The sequence below is a fragment of the Bombus huntii genome, unplaced genomic scaffold, assembly GCF_024542735.1.
Source record: "Bombus huntii isolate Logan2020A unplaced genomic scaffold, iyBomHunt1.1 ctg00000214.1, whole genome shotgun sequence".
Lineage (NCBI taxonomy): Eukaryota > Metazoa > Arthropoda > Insecta > Hymenoptera > Apidae > Bombus > Bombus huntii.
In genome coordinates, this window is record NW_026099439.1 from 22,501 (window position 1) to 35,000 (window position 12,500).

Genomic DNA, 12,500 nt, shown 5'->3' on the forward strand with positions numbered 1-12,500 from the left:
CGTTACGAAAGTACCGAAAGTTCAACTCGAAATAACTCGCTAAAAAGCGTTATAACGTATCGAAATTTTGCGTGAAATCGTTACGTTTCGACGAAATCTAGTCGAAAGTAGCGATTTCACTTTATTTTTTTAAAAAATTTCATCCTCCGGACCAACGTGACCGGGACGTTGGAACTTAGAATTTTTCGCCCCGTTACGAAAGTACCGAAAGTTCAACTCGAAATAACTCGCTAAAAAGCGTTATAACGTATCGAAATTTTGCGTGAAATCGTTACGTTTCCGACGAATCTAGTCGAAAGTAGCGATTTCACTTTATTTTTTTGAAAAATTTCATCCTCCGGACCAACGTGACTGGGACGTTGGAACTTAGAATTTTTTCGCACCGCTACGAAAAGGCCGAAAGATCCCCTCCAAATAACTCGTTAAAAAGTGTTATAAACGTACGAATATTTTCAAGAAATCGTTATAAACTCGATAAAATACGTCGGGATTAAGCGTTTATATCGTCGGCAGACGGATATAAAAACGTTTGGACCGACACGACCGGTCGTTGGAACATAGAAAAATTCCGAGCCGGTAACGTTGGGACTTAGAAAAATTCCGAGGGCGAAAAAGTTTTTTCGAGTTTATTACGTTAAAAAGCGTTACAAGGTATGAATTTTTTTGCATAAATCGACGTAACTCGACGAAATACGTCGGGATTAATGGTTTATTTCCGTCCGAGCAACGATTTTTAAAAACGGACCTATGCGGCCGGTCGTTCGTACTTGGAAAATTTTTCGGACCGAACACTCTTTTTTCGATTAATTCGTTAAAAAGCGTTATAACGTACGAATATTTTTCAAGAAATCGTTATAACTCGATAAAATACGTCGGGATTAAGCGTTTATTATCGTCGGCAGACGGATATAAAAACGTTTGGGACCGACACGACCGGTCGTTGGAACATAGAAAAATTCCGAGCCGGTACGTTGGGACTTAGAAAAATTCCGAGGGCGAAAAAGTTTTTTCGAGTTTAATTCGTTAAAAAGCGTTACAAGGTATGAATTTTTTTGCATAAATCGACGTAACTCGACGAAATACGTCGGGATTAATGGTTTTATTTCCGTCCGAGAACGATTTTTAAAAACGGACCTATGCGGCCGGTCGTTCGTACTTAGAAAATTTTCGGACCGAACACTCTTTTTCGATTAATTCGTTAAAAAGCGTTATAACGTACGAATATTTTTCAAGAAATCGTTATAAACTCGATAAAATACGTCGGGATTAAGCGTTTATATCGTCGGCAGACGGATATAAAAACGTTTGGACCGACACGACCGGTCGTTGGAACATAGAAAAATTCCGAGCCGGTACGTTGGGACTTAGAAAAATTCCGAGGGCGAAAAAGTTTTTTCGAGTTTATTCGTTAAAAAGCGTTACAAGGTATGAATTTTTTTGCATAAATCGACGTAACTCGACGAAATACGTCGGGATTAATGGTTTATTTCCGTCCGAGAACGATTTTTAAAAACGGACCTATGCGGCCGGTCGTTCGTACTTAGAAAATTTTCGGACCGAACACTCTTTTTCGATTAATTCGTTAAAAAGCGTTATAACGTACGAATATTTTTCAAGAAATCGTGTTATAACTCGATAAAATACGTCGGGATTAAGCGTTTATATCGTCGGCAGACGGATATAAAAACGTTTGGACCGACACGACCGGTCGTTGGAACATAGAAAAATTCCGAGCCGGTACGTTGGGACTTAGAAAAATTCCGAGGGCGAAAAAGTTTTTTCGAGTTTATTCGTTAAAAAGCGTTACAAGGTATGAATTTTTTTGCATAAATCGACGTAACTCGACGAAATACGTCGGGATTAATGGTTTATTTCCGTCCGAGAACGATTTTTAAAAACGGACCTATGCGGCCGGTCGTTCGTACTTGGAAAATTTTCGGACCGAACACTCTTTTTCGATTAATTCGTTAAAAAGCGTTATAACGTACGAATATTTTTCAAGAAATCGTTATAACTCGATAAAATACGTCGGGATTAAGCGTTTATATCGTCGGCAGACGGATATAAAAACGTTTGGACCGACACGACCGGTCGTTGGAACATAGAAAAATTCCGAGCCGGTACGTTGGGACTTAGAAAAATTCCGAGGGCGAAAAAGTTTTTTCGAGTTTATTCGTTAAAAAGCGTTACAAGGTATGAATTTTTTTGCATAAATCGACGTAACTCGACGAAATACGTCGGGATTAATGGTTTATTTCCGTCCGAGAACGATTTTTAAAAACGGACCTATGCGGCCGGTCGTTCGTACTTAGAAAATTTTCGGACCGAACACTCTTTTTCGATTAATTCGTTAAAAAGCGTTATAACGTACGAATATTTTTCAAGAAATCGTTATAACTCGATAAAATACGTCGGGATTAAGCGTTTATATCGTCGGCAGACGGATATAAAAACGTTTGGACCGACACGACCGGTCGTTGGAACATAGAAAAATTCCGAGCCGGTACGTTGGGACTTAGAAAAATTCCGAGGGCGAAAAAGTTTTTTCGAGTTTATTCGTTAAAAAGCGTTACAAGGTATGAATTTTTTTGCATAAATCGACGTAACTCGACGAAATACGTCGGGATTAATGGTTTATTTCCGTCCGAGAACGATTTTTAAAAACGGACCTATGCGGCCGGTCGTTCGTACTTAAGAAAATTTTCGGACCGAACACTCTTTTTCGATTAATTCGTTAAAAAGCGTTATAACGTACGAATATTTTTCAAGAAATCGTTATAACTCGATAAAATACGTCGGGATTAAGCGTTTATATCGTCGGCAGACGGATATAAAAACGTTTGGACCGACACGACCGGTCGTTGGAACATAGAAAAATTCCGAGCCGGTACGTTGGGACTTAGAAAAATTCCGAGGGCGAAAAAGTTTTTTCGAGTTTATTCGTTAAAAAGCGTTACAAGGTATGAATTTTTTTGCATAAATCGACGTAACTCGACGAAATACGTCGGGATTAATGGTTTATTTCCGTCCGAGAACGATTTTTAAAAACGGACCTATGCGGCCGGTCGTTCGTACTTAGAAAATTTTCGGACCGAACACTCTTTTTCGATTAATTCGTTAAAAAGCGTTATAACGTACGAATATTTTTCAAGAAATCGTTATAACTCGATAAAATACGTCGGGATTAAGCGTTTATATCGTCGGCAGACGGATATAAAAACGTTTGGACCGACACGACCGGTCGTTGGAACATAGAAAAATTCCGAGCCGGTACGTTGGGACTTAGAAAAATTCCGAGGGCGAAAAAGTTTTTTCGAGTTTATTCGTTAAAAAGCGTTACAAGGTATGAATTTTTTTGCATAAATCGACGTAACTCGACGAAATACGTCGGGATTAATGGTTTATTTCCGTCCGAGAACGATTTTTAAAAACGGACCTATGCGGCCGGTCGTTCGTACTTAGAAAATTTTCGGACCGAACACTCTTTTTCGATTAATTCGTTAAAAAGCGTTATAACGTACGAATATTTTTCAAGAAATCGTTATAACTCGATAAAATACGTCGGGATTAAGCGTTTATATCGTCGGCAGACGGATATAAAAACGTTTGGACCGACACGACCGGTCGTTGGAACATAGAAAAATTCCGAGCCGGTACGTTGGGACTTAGAAAAATTCCGAGGGCGAAAAAGTTTTTTCGAGTTTATTCGTTAAAAAGCGTTACAAGGTATGAATTTTTTTGCATAAATCGACGTAACTCGACGAAATACGTCGGGATTAATGGTTTATTTCCGTCCGAGAACGATTTTTAAAAACGGACCTATGCGGCCGGTCGTTCGTACTTAGAAAATTTTCGGACCGAACACTCTTTTTCGATTAATTCGTTAAAAAGCGTTATAACGTACGAATATTTTTCAAGAAATCGTTATAACTCGATAAAATACGTCGGGATTAAGCGTTTATATCGTCGGCAGACGGATATAAAAACGTTTGGACCGACACGACCGGTCGTTGGAACATAGAAAAATTCCGAGCCGGTACGTTGGGACTTAGAAAAATTCCGAGGGCGAAAAAGTTTTTTCGAGTTTATTCGTTAAAAAGCGTTACAAGGTATAAATTTTTTTACGGGAATCGTTCTATCTCTATTAAATACGTCGGGATTAAACATTTTTATCGATTTTTTCAAAAAATTAGCGTTCGTCGAACTGACACGACTGGGATATTTTTCTAATTTTTTCGTTAATTAACGTTACAAGGTATATATTTTTTTGCATATTTCTACTTATTTTAACGTATTGTAATTGATTATAAACTTATTTTTTGTCCGTATTCGATAAAAGAGTATGTTTACTGATGCAATTTTTCGGTGAAAAAAAAAATTAATTTTTTGGTAAAAATGCATTTCTATTATGTTAATAAAACGTCTGGTAATGTATTTCGATGGTTGGATATTGGCTTTGTATAGTAGTGATCGAGCGTTCGCGAGACTAAGTTCCAGCGTCCCTTCCGAACGGTACGTTGCTACGGAGGTTTTGCACCGTAAGCGCGCGGCCGCTAGCCCGGCCGGCGCCGGCCTTCCGGCTGGCGCTTTCGTATCTATAAGAGAGACGTCGAGCCGGACGGTTCGGTCGGAACAGCGTTGAGCGCGTGGCTATTCTACGGCCTCGGTTGAGAATTCAGTCACCGCTCCTCGAGTCTTAGTGTATTTTACGCTATTTCTCGACTGTTCCTCCGTTCTCGTTCTGGTTTTTTCTCTACACTGCTGCGCCGCGGGTCGCTGTCCTGGACGTAATGACCAAATATCGTGGCAAGGTTCCCCTGAGTCGGGAAGCTGGTGACCTGTGTGTACGTATTCTAACAAAAATTGTTAGATGCGTGTGTGCTTGTACTAACTGAGCATCGATTCATTCAAAAGAGTATAACCGTCTGCTTTCTATAAAAACTTCTGCTTTCGCAGAAGTATCCGATGAGGCGGTAGGAGCGTACTATCTTTGCGTAGTATGTCTTCTGCCGAAAATGTTCTACCGATTGAAAGAATATTCTTACGGTATGTCCAGCGCGACGCACTGGGATACGCGCTTGTTCGTTCAGCGTGAGGTGCGTATACGTGCTTTACCGCTAAGATATTCTAATAAGTCTTTTTACACGAAGACAGCATTATGGAAATGTTCCTTTAGAAGTACGATTCTAAACATTTTATATAAGACTATGAGAAAGAGAGAGAGAGAAGAGAGGAGGTGGAGTTGAGAATTACAAAGTGGCTGCGAGCGGCGTTCGAAGATTATTACTGAACTATGGGTGTATCTCGAACGTCGCTAGGAGATATATTTTATAGATATATCTATCTTAAGAACGAAAAGTCTCGTCGTACGGTGCTTACGTCCCACCTACGACACGAAGAGAACTTAAACGAAATTTATAAGAATTGTTATACGAATAAGATCCCTGGTTGATCCTGCCAGTAGTCATATGCTTGTCTCAAAGATTAAGCCATGCATGTCTCAGTACATGCCGCATTAAGGTGAAACCGCGAATGGCTCATTAAATCAGTTATGGTTTCTTAGATCATACCTACATTTACTTGGATAACTGTGGTAATTCTAGAGCTAATACATGCAAACAGATTCCGACCAGAGATGGTAGGAATGCTTTTATTAGATCAAAACCAATCGGTGGCGGATGGCTCGTCTGTCCGTCCATCGTTTGTTTTGGTGACTCTGAATAACTTTGTGCTGATCGCATGGTCATCTAGCACCGGCGACGCATCTTTCAAATGTCTGCCTTATCAACTGTCGATGGTAGGTTCTGCGCCTACCATGGTTGTAACGGGTAACGGGGAATCAGGGTTCGATTCCGGAGAGGGAGCCTGAGAAACAGCTACCACATCCAAGGAAGGCAGCAGGCGCGCAAATTACCCACTCCCGGCACGGGGAGGTAGTGACGAAAAATAACGATACGGGACTCATCCGAGGCCCCGTAATCGGAATGAGTACACTTTAAATCCTTTAACGAGGACCAATTGGAGGGCAAGTCTGGTGCCAGCAGCCGCGGTAATTCCAGCTCCAATAGCGTATATTAAAGTTGTTGCGGTTAAAAAGCTCGTAGTTGAATCTGTGTGTCACAGTGTCGGTTCACCGCTCGCGGTGTTTAACTGGCATTATGTGGTACGTCCTATCGGTGGGCTTAGCTCCTCGCGGGCGGTCCAACTAATATCCCATCGCGGTGCTCTTCACTGAGTGTCGAGGTGGGCCGATACGTTTACTTTGAACAAATTAGAGTGCTTAAAGCAGGCTACCTTCGCCTGAATACTGTGTGCATGGAATAATGGAATAGGACCTCGGTTCTATTTTGTTGGTTTTCGGAGCCCCGAGGTAATGATTAATAGGGACAGATGGGGGCATTCGTATTGCGACGTTAGAGGTGAAATTCTTGGATCGTCGCAAGACGGACAGAAGCGAAAGCATTTGCCAAAAATGTTTTCATTAATCAAGAACGAAAGTTAGAGGTTCGAAGGCGATCAGATACCGCCCTAGTTCTAACCATAAACGATGCCAGCCAGCGATCCGCCGAAGTTCCTCCGATGACTCGGCGGGCAGCTTCCGGGAAACCAAAGCTTTTGGGTTCCGGGGGAAGTATGGTTGCAAAGCTGAAACTTAAAGGAATTGACGGAAGGGCACCACCAGGAGTGGAGCCTGCGGCTTAATTTGACTCAACACGGGAAACCTCACCAGGCCCGGACACCGGAAGGATTGACAGATTGATAGCTCTTTCTTGATTCGGTGGGTGGTGGTGCATGGCCGTTCTTAGTTGGTGGAGCGATTTGTCTGGTTAATTCCGATAACGAACGAGACTCTAGCCTGCTAAATAGACGTAACTTATGGTATCTCGAAGGCCCCCGGCTTCGGTCGGTGGGTTTTTACTACCAACGTACAAACAAATCTTCTTAGAGGAACAGGCGGCTTCTAGCCGCACGAGATTGAGCAATAACAGGTCTGTGATGCCCTTAGATGTTCTGGGCCGCACGCGCGCTACACTGAAGGAATCAGCGTGTTTTCCCTGGCCGAAAGGCCCGGGTAACCCGCTGAACCTCCTTCGTGCTAGGGATTGGGGCTTGCAATTATTCCCCATGAACGAGGAATTCCCAGTAAGCGCGAGTCATAAGCTCGCGTTGATTACGTCCCTGCCCTTTGTACACACCGCCCGTCGCTACTACCGATTGAATGATTTAGTGAGGTCTTCGGACTGGTGCGCGGCCAATGTGATAAGCATTGCCGATGTTACCGGGAAGATGACCAAACTTGATCATTTAGAGGAAGTAAAAGTCGTAACAAGGTTTCCGTAGGTGAACCTGCGGAAGGATCATTAACGATACGATACCAAAAGAATTTGACTTGAACACATATAAAAACTATGAAATATATATCACAATGGTCGGTAAGGAGCCGTACTCCTCCTGTATCGACGAAAGTATATACGACGTATTAACAAGCTATATACTTTAACAAACGAAAACGCCAGGGAGCTTGGCAACCTCCGTTGGCACGAATAGAAATATTCTTAAGGAGGAGACGACCCTCCAGCTACGGAATTATACGAAGAGAAGGTGGCACTCTCTCTCGATCATCGGGATGAAGAGATATATATATACAAGTATAAAAACGAAATGCGAATGAAACTTATTCGAGGCGCCTGCGTGAGGTCGTAAACAGAAAGACCCGCCGTCTCCGAATAAAACATATAACATATAATATATATATATATGAAATTCTAATAAAAGGGAACTCTAGCTTCGAAAGAGCCAACAAAAGTTAAGGCTCGATATCAAACGAAAAAATTACGATGGAAACCAGGTGTAAAGAGAAATGCAGTCGTGGCGCCTGCGAGAGGCCGTACACAGAAAGACCCGCCGTCACGATCTCGTATTTCGTATTTGCATCGTGGAAACCGTACAAACGAAATATAAAAGTCCATGCAAACTAATAAGAAAATCTCTAAAGTGCCTCGTGTCGGAGTGATCATGCTCGCCTATTCTCTTCTATGTTTCGTGGTCTGTGTTGCGTTTGTTCTCCTCCTAGCAACGGGACATATCGAAGACTCCTCTTTGGGATCGAACGAAGCGTCTAGAACGAGTCGACGAGAGCGAAAGAACTTGTAGCGAGTCGCGCAGAGCGAAAGGATACCGATATACATCTTCGAAGGTTCTCTTCGAAGATCCATGGATACCTTCTGCGTCGACTTCTCTCGTCTCTTTCATCGAAACTCTCGTCGTTCTCGAAACGTGCTTCCTACCCAAAGGGCGTGTGCTCTTCGTATGTCGTTTCGTTCGAAATAACGAAACCACGTGTAACATACTCGTGGATCGGGTAACCTAGAACGAAGACGCATCGCGTGGATGTTGGCCCGCTATGCGACGATGACCGATGATGATGATGATGATGATGATGATGATATGATGATGATGTCGATGTCGACGACGACGACGATGAAGACGATGTGTAGCAACGATTCGTAACTAGTCTAGCCGAAGTTCGTTCAGAGGGGAACGCCGCCGGCTTCGAAGCCTCGATGTCGTGAGTCGGACACCCGTGCCGTCGCTAGAGTTTTTCAAACTCTGCTTCTGGATATTGGGACGAAAGACCGCTCGAGGACGACGACAGCCGTGCGTGCGTATCCCATCGAATTTTTTTTACACCACCTGAACGAGACTAAAGTTTCGTCTAGTTGATCGTCTACCGTCGCATAATGTATATTATATACCGTTCAGAGGGGACCGGCTGTCTATCCTCGTTGTCGTGAGTCGGACACCCGTGCCGTCGCTAGAGTTTTTCAAACTCTGCTTCTGGATATCGGGACGAAAGACCGCGCGAGGACGACGGATGCGAGTCCCATCGAATTTTTGACTTACACACTACCTGAACGAGACTTAAAGTTTCATATTATATACCGTTCAGAGGGGACCGGCTGTCTATCCTCGTTGTCGTGAGTCGGACACCCGTGCCGTCGCTAGAGTTTTTCAAACTCTGCTTCTGGATATCGGGACGAAAGACCGCGCGAGGACGACGGATGCGAGTCCCATCGAATTTTTGACTTACACACTACCTGAACGAGACTTAAAGTTTCATATAATATACCGTTCAGAGGGGACCGGCTGTCTTTCCTCGTTGTCGTGAGTCGGACACCCGTGCCGTCGCTAGAGTTTTTCAAACTCTGCTTCTGGATATCGGGACGAAAGACCGCGCGAGGACGACGGATGCGAGTCCCATCGAATTTTTTATTTACACACTACCTGAACGAGACTTAAAGTTTCATCCAGTTTGTCGTCTATCATCGCATATATAATATACCGTTCAGAGGGGACCGGCTGTCTATCCTCGTTGTCGTGAGTCGGACACCCGTGCCGTCGCTAGAGTTTTTCAAACTCTGCTTCTGGATATCGGGACGAAAGACCGCGCGAGGACGACGGATGCGAGTCCCATCGAATTTTTGACTTACACACTACCTGAACGAGACTTAAAGTTTCATATAATATACCGTTCAGAGGGGACCGGCTGTCTTTCCTCGTTGTCGTGAGTCGGACACCCGTGCCGTCGCTAGAGTTTTTCAAACTCTGCTTCTGGATATCGGGACGAAAGACCGCGCGAGGACGACGGATGCGAGTCCCATCGAATTTTTGATTTACACACTACCTGAACGAGACTTAAAGTTTCATCCAGTTTGTCGTCTATCATCTCATATATAATATACCGTTCAGAGGGGACCGGCTGTCTATCCTCGTTGTCGTGAGTCGGACACCCGTGCCGTCGCTAGAGTTTTTCAAACTCTGCTTCTGGATGTTGGGACGAAAGACCGCGCGAGGACGATGGATGCGTGTCCCATCGAATTTTTGATTTACAAGACACACACTACCTGAACGAGACTAAAGTTTCATCGAGTTTATCATCGCATAACCCGTTCGGAGGGGACCGGCTGTCTATCCTCGTTGTCGTGAGTCGGACACCCGTGCCGTCGCTAGAGTTTTTCAAACTCTGCTTCTGGATATCGGGACGAAAGACCGCGCGAGGACGATGGCTGCGAGTCCCATCGAATTTTTGTTTTTTTTTTTTTTTTTAAAGAAAAAACACCACCCGAACGGAGATGTGTTCTATCTTTCGTCGATTTTTCATGCTTTCAGTCGGTCGCGTGGTCGCCATCCGTTCGGAGGGGATCGCCGGCTTCGAAACCTCGATGTCGTGAGTCGGACACCCGTGCCGTCGCTAGAGTTTTTCAAACTCTGCTTCTGGATATTGGGACGAAAGACCGCTCGAGGCGGACGGCCGCGCGAATCCCATCGAATCTTTACTATCACCCGAACGATGGAGAGATGCACGCGCGCTGTTTCTTGAATAATTGGACGAGAGAGTAGAATCAAACACATATATAACATGGGCTAGCCACCGTGCTTACTCGTTCGCGAGATCGTGTGCTGTACAGAGGATTCAGAATCGGGTGTATATATCCCCGTCGTTTCCTGACGAACGGAGCTTCGATCTCGATGGTTGTTATATATCATAATGTACTTTACGCCCGGCCGGCGAACGCGCGTATCTTCGCGCGTTCGTCGTTTTCTTTTTTTTTCGAACGTTTTTGTGTCGTCAATCCTATGGCGACTTCTGCGCGTTCGATTCCCGTTGGTCGAACGTGACGGAACTCGGCTTCGCTAGAACCGAGAAGAGTACATTTGAGTATTGAACTGTTGTAAATTTATAAAAGATTACCCTGAACGGTGGATCACTTGGCTCGTGGGTCGATGAAGAACGCAGCTAATTGCGCGTCAACGTGTGAACTGCAGGACACATGAACATCGACATTTCGAACGCACATTGCGGTCCACGGATACAATTCCTGGACCACGCCTGGCTGAGGGTTGCTCACGTAAACCTAAGACTGCTTGCGTTGCGTATCGTTACTCTCCGTATCTGTCTCTCTCTGTCCCTTCTTGCCTTAACAACCCGCCGTCGTTCTTCTTTATATAAGAGAACGTTTCAGAGTCGGACGAAGGTACAAGAACGAGGATACGAATAAGAGCGGACGGAGAGAACATACGCGACGTACGAGCGATTGTTGGACGCTCGTCGGCGTTCGTCGCGGTCGTGCAGAGACCGTGCAAGTCGTACGCATGCTCGATATATAATCTATCGTGTTCACGGGAGACTACGAAACTCTACCTCTGTCTCTCTCTGTCCCTTCTTGCCTTGACAACCCGCCGTCGTTCTTCTTAAAAATTATAAGAGAACGTTTCAGAGTCGGACGAAGGTATACGAAGGGATACGAATAAGAGCGGAGAGAACCGGTCACGGACCTGCGTGAGTGCTCGCGGCGTCGTGAGTCGTCCTTACGAGGGCGACCGCCCGCTTATGCACCGCTTCGTGTATCGGTTATCGAACGTATATACTCGTAGTGTTCTCCTCGTGACCGATTTTTTTTTCATATCAGGCGATATATGCTACGTTTGCCGGTGTTCGACGCACGAAGGTCCGCGCCCCCGACGTCGTCTTAAAAGAATATTATATTTGGCGAGACTGAGAGAGAAAGCAAATATGGGAACTCGGTCGAGAGAGGAGAGAAGAGAGAACCAAAAAAAAAACCTAAACTCGATGGCGTGCGAAACTTTGCCATAATCTACCGTCTTTTCTTAAGACTCTCGTACAGCCCCAGGGATCGAATGCCCACTCCGTCTCTTCGCGAAAGCGACTGACAACAACGAGGACCGTCGCATCGATGGGTCGTCGTTGCGTTTTACACGCTCTGTGCTTTTTTACAAGCCCCGAAAGTATCAGCCGTAGATCCGGGAACGCACACACGCGAGATTTCTTCGAGCGCTCTGACGACTTAGGGAGGTATGATCCCCAGCGTCGCGCGGAGATCGGAGAGTACACGTACTCGTATCGGGACGAATTTTCCCCGTCGTCGTGTATCTCTCTGCCCGCGCGCCTGGCTCCCGAAAAGCCACGTTCGTCGGAAATCTTACATATTATATATGTAACGCGTGTGCGAACTAGCGTGTGTCTAAGATCGGCTATACACGGGTGCTGCTGTAACTACAAGCTCGAGGTGTTTTCCGCAGCGTTTCTGTACCCGAGGAAGATGCGCATGTGAGTCCGTTACGAAGTTGTTCGTACGGTCGTCGTCGTCGGAGAGATCGTAGACGAGGAAGAAGACGATCCCCTTTGGCGAGGCTCGAGAAAAAAACTTTGAGAGAGACGAGGTATACACGCGCGTACGACTATGTCGTGCGCGCGTGTGATTTTTTTTTTATGGCAATTCGACGCTTCGAGAATAGAGAAAAGAGAGTGTTGGTCATCCCATGCCTCTTCGTCGTCTATCGCTGGACCGCGCATCCTAACGTCGCGCCGGTCGTCCAGTCCCCGAACACACACACCCACCCGACGGTACGTCTCGCTCGCTTTTTCACTTGCGTGAGTTCCCGTACCGGGAACCGCTGGAATCGTCGAGAGAAGAGAA

At 45.0% G+C, this 12,500-nt stretch overlaps 2 non-coding genes across 2 annotated transcripts; both read left to right on the forward strand.

The window, feature by feature from the left end:
* Positions 1-5,441: 5,441 nt before the first annotated feature.
* LOC126877690 (small subunit ribosomal RNA) lies at positions 5,442-7,364 on the forward strand. Its single transcript, XR_007695250.1, has one exon. It is a non-coding gene; the product is annotated as a small subunit ribosomal RNA (ribosomal RNA).
* A 3,386-nt stretch (positions 7,365-10,750) lies between these two features.
* Positions 10,751-10,905, forward strand: LOC126877687 (5.8S ribosomal RNA). The gene has a single exon (XR_007695247.1). It is a non-coding gene; the product is annotated as a 5.8S ribosomal RNA (ribosomal RNA).
* Positions 10,906-12,500: the final 1,595 nt, after the last annotated feature.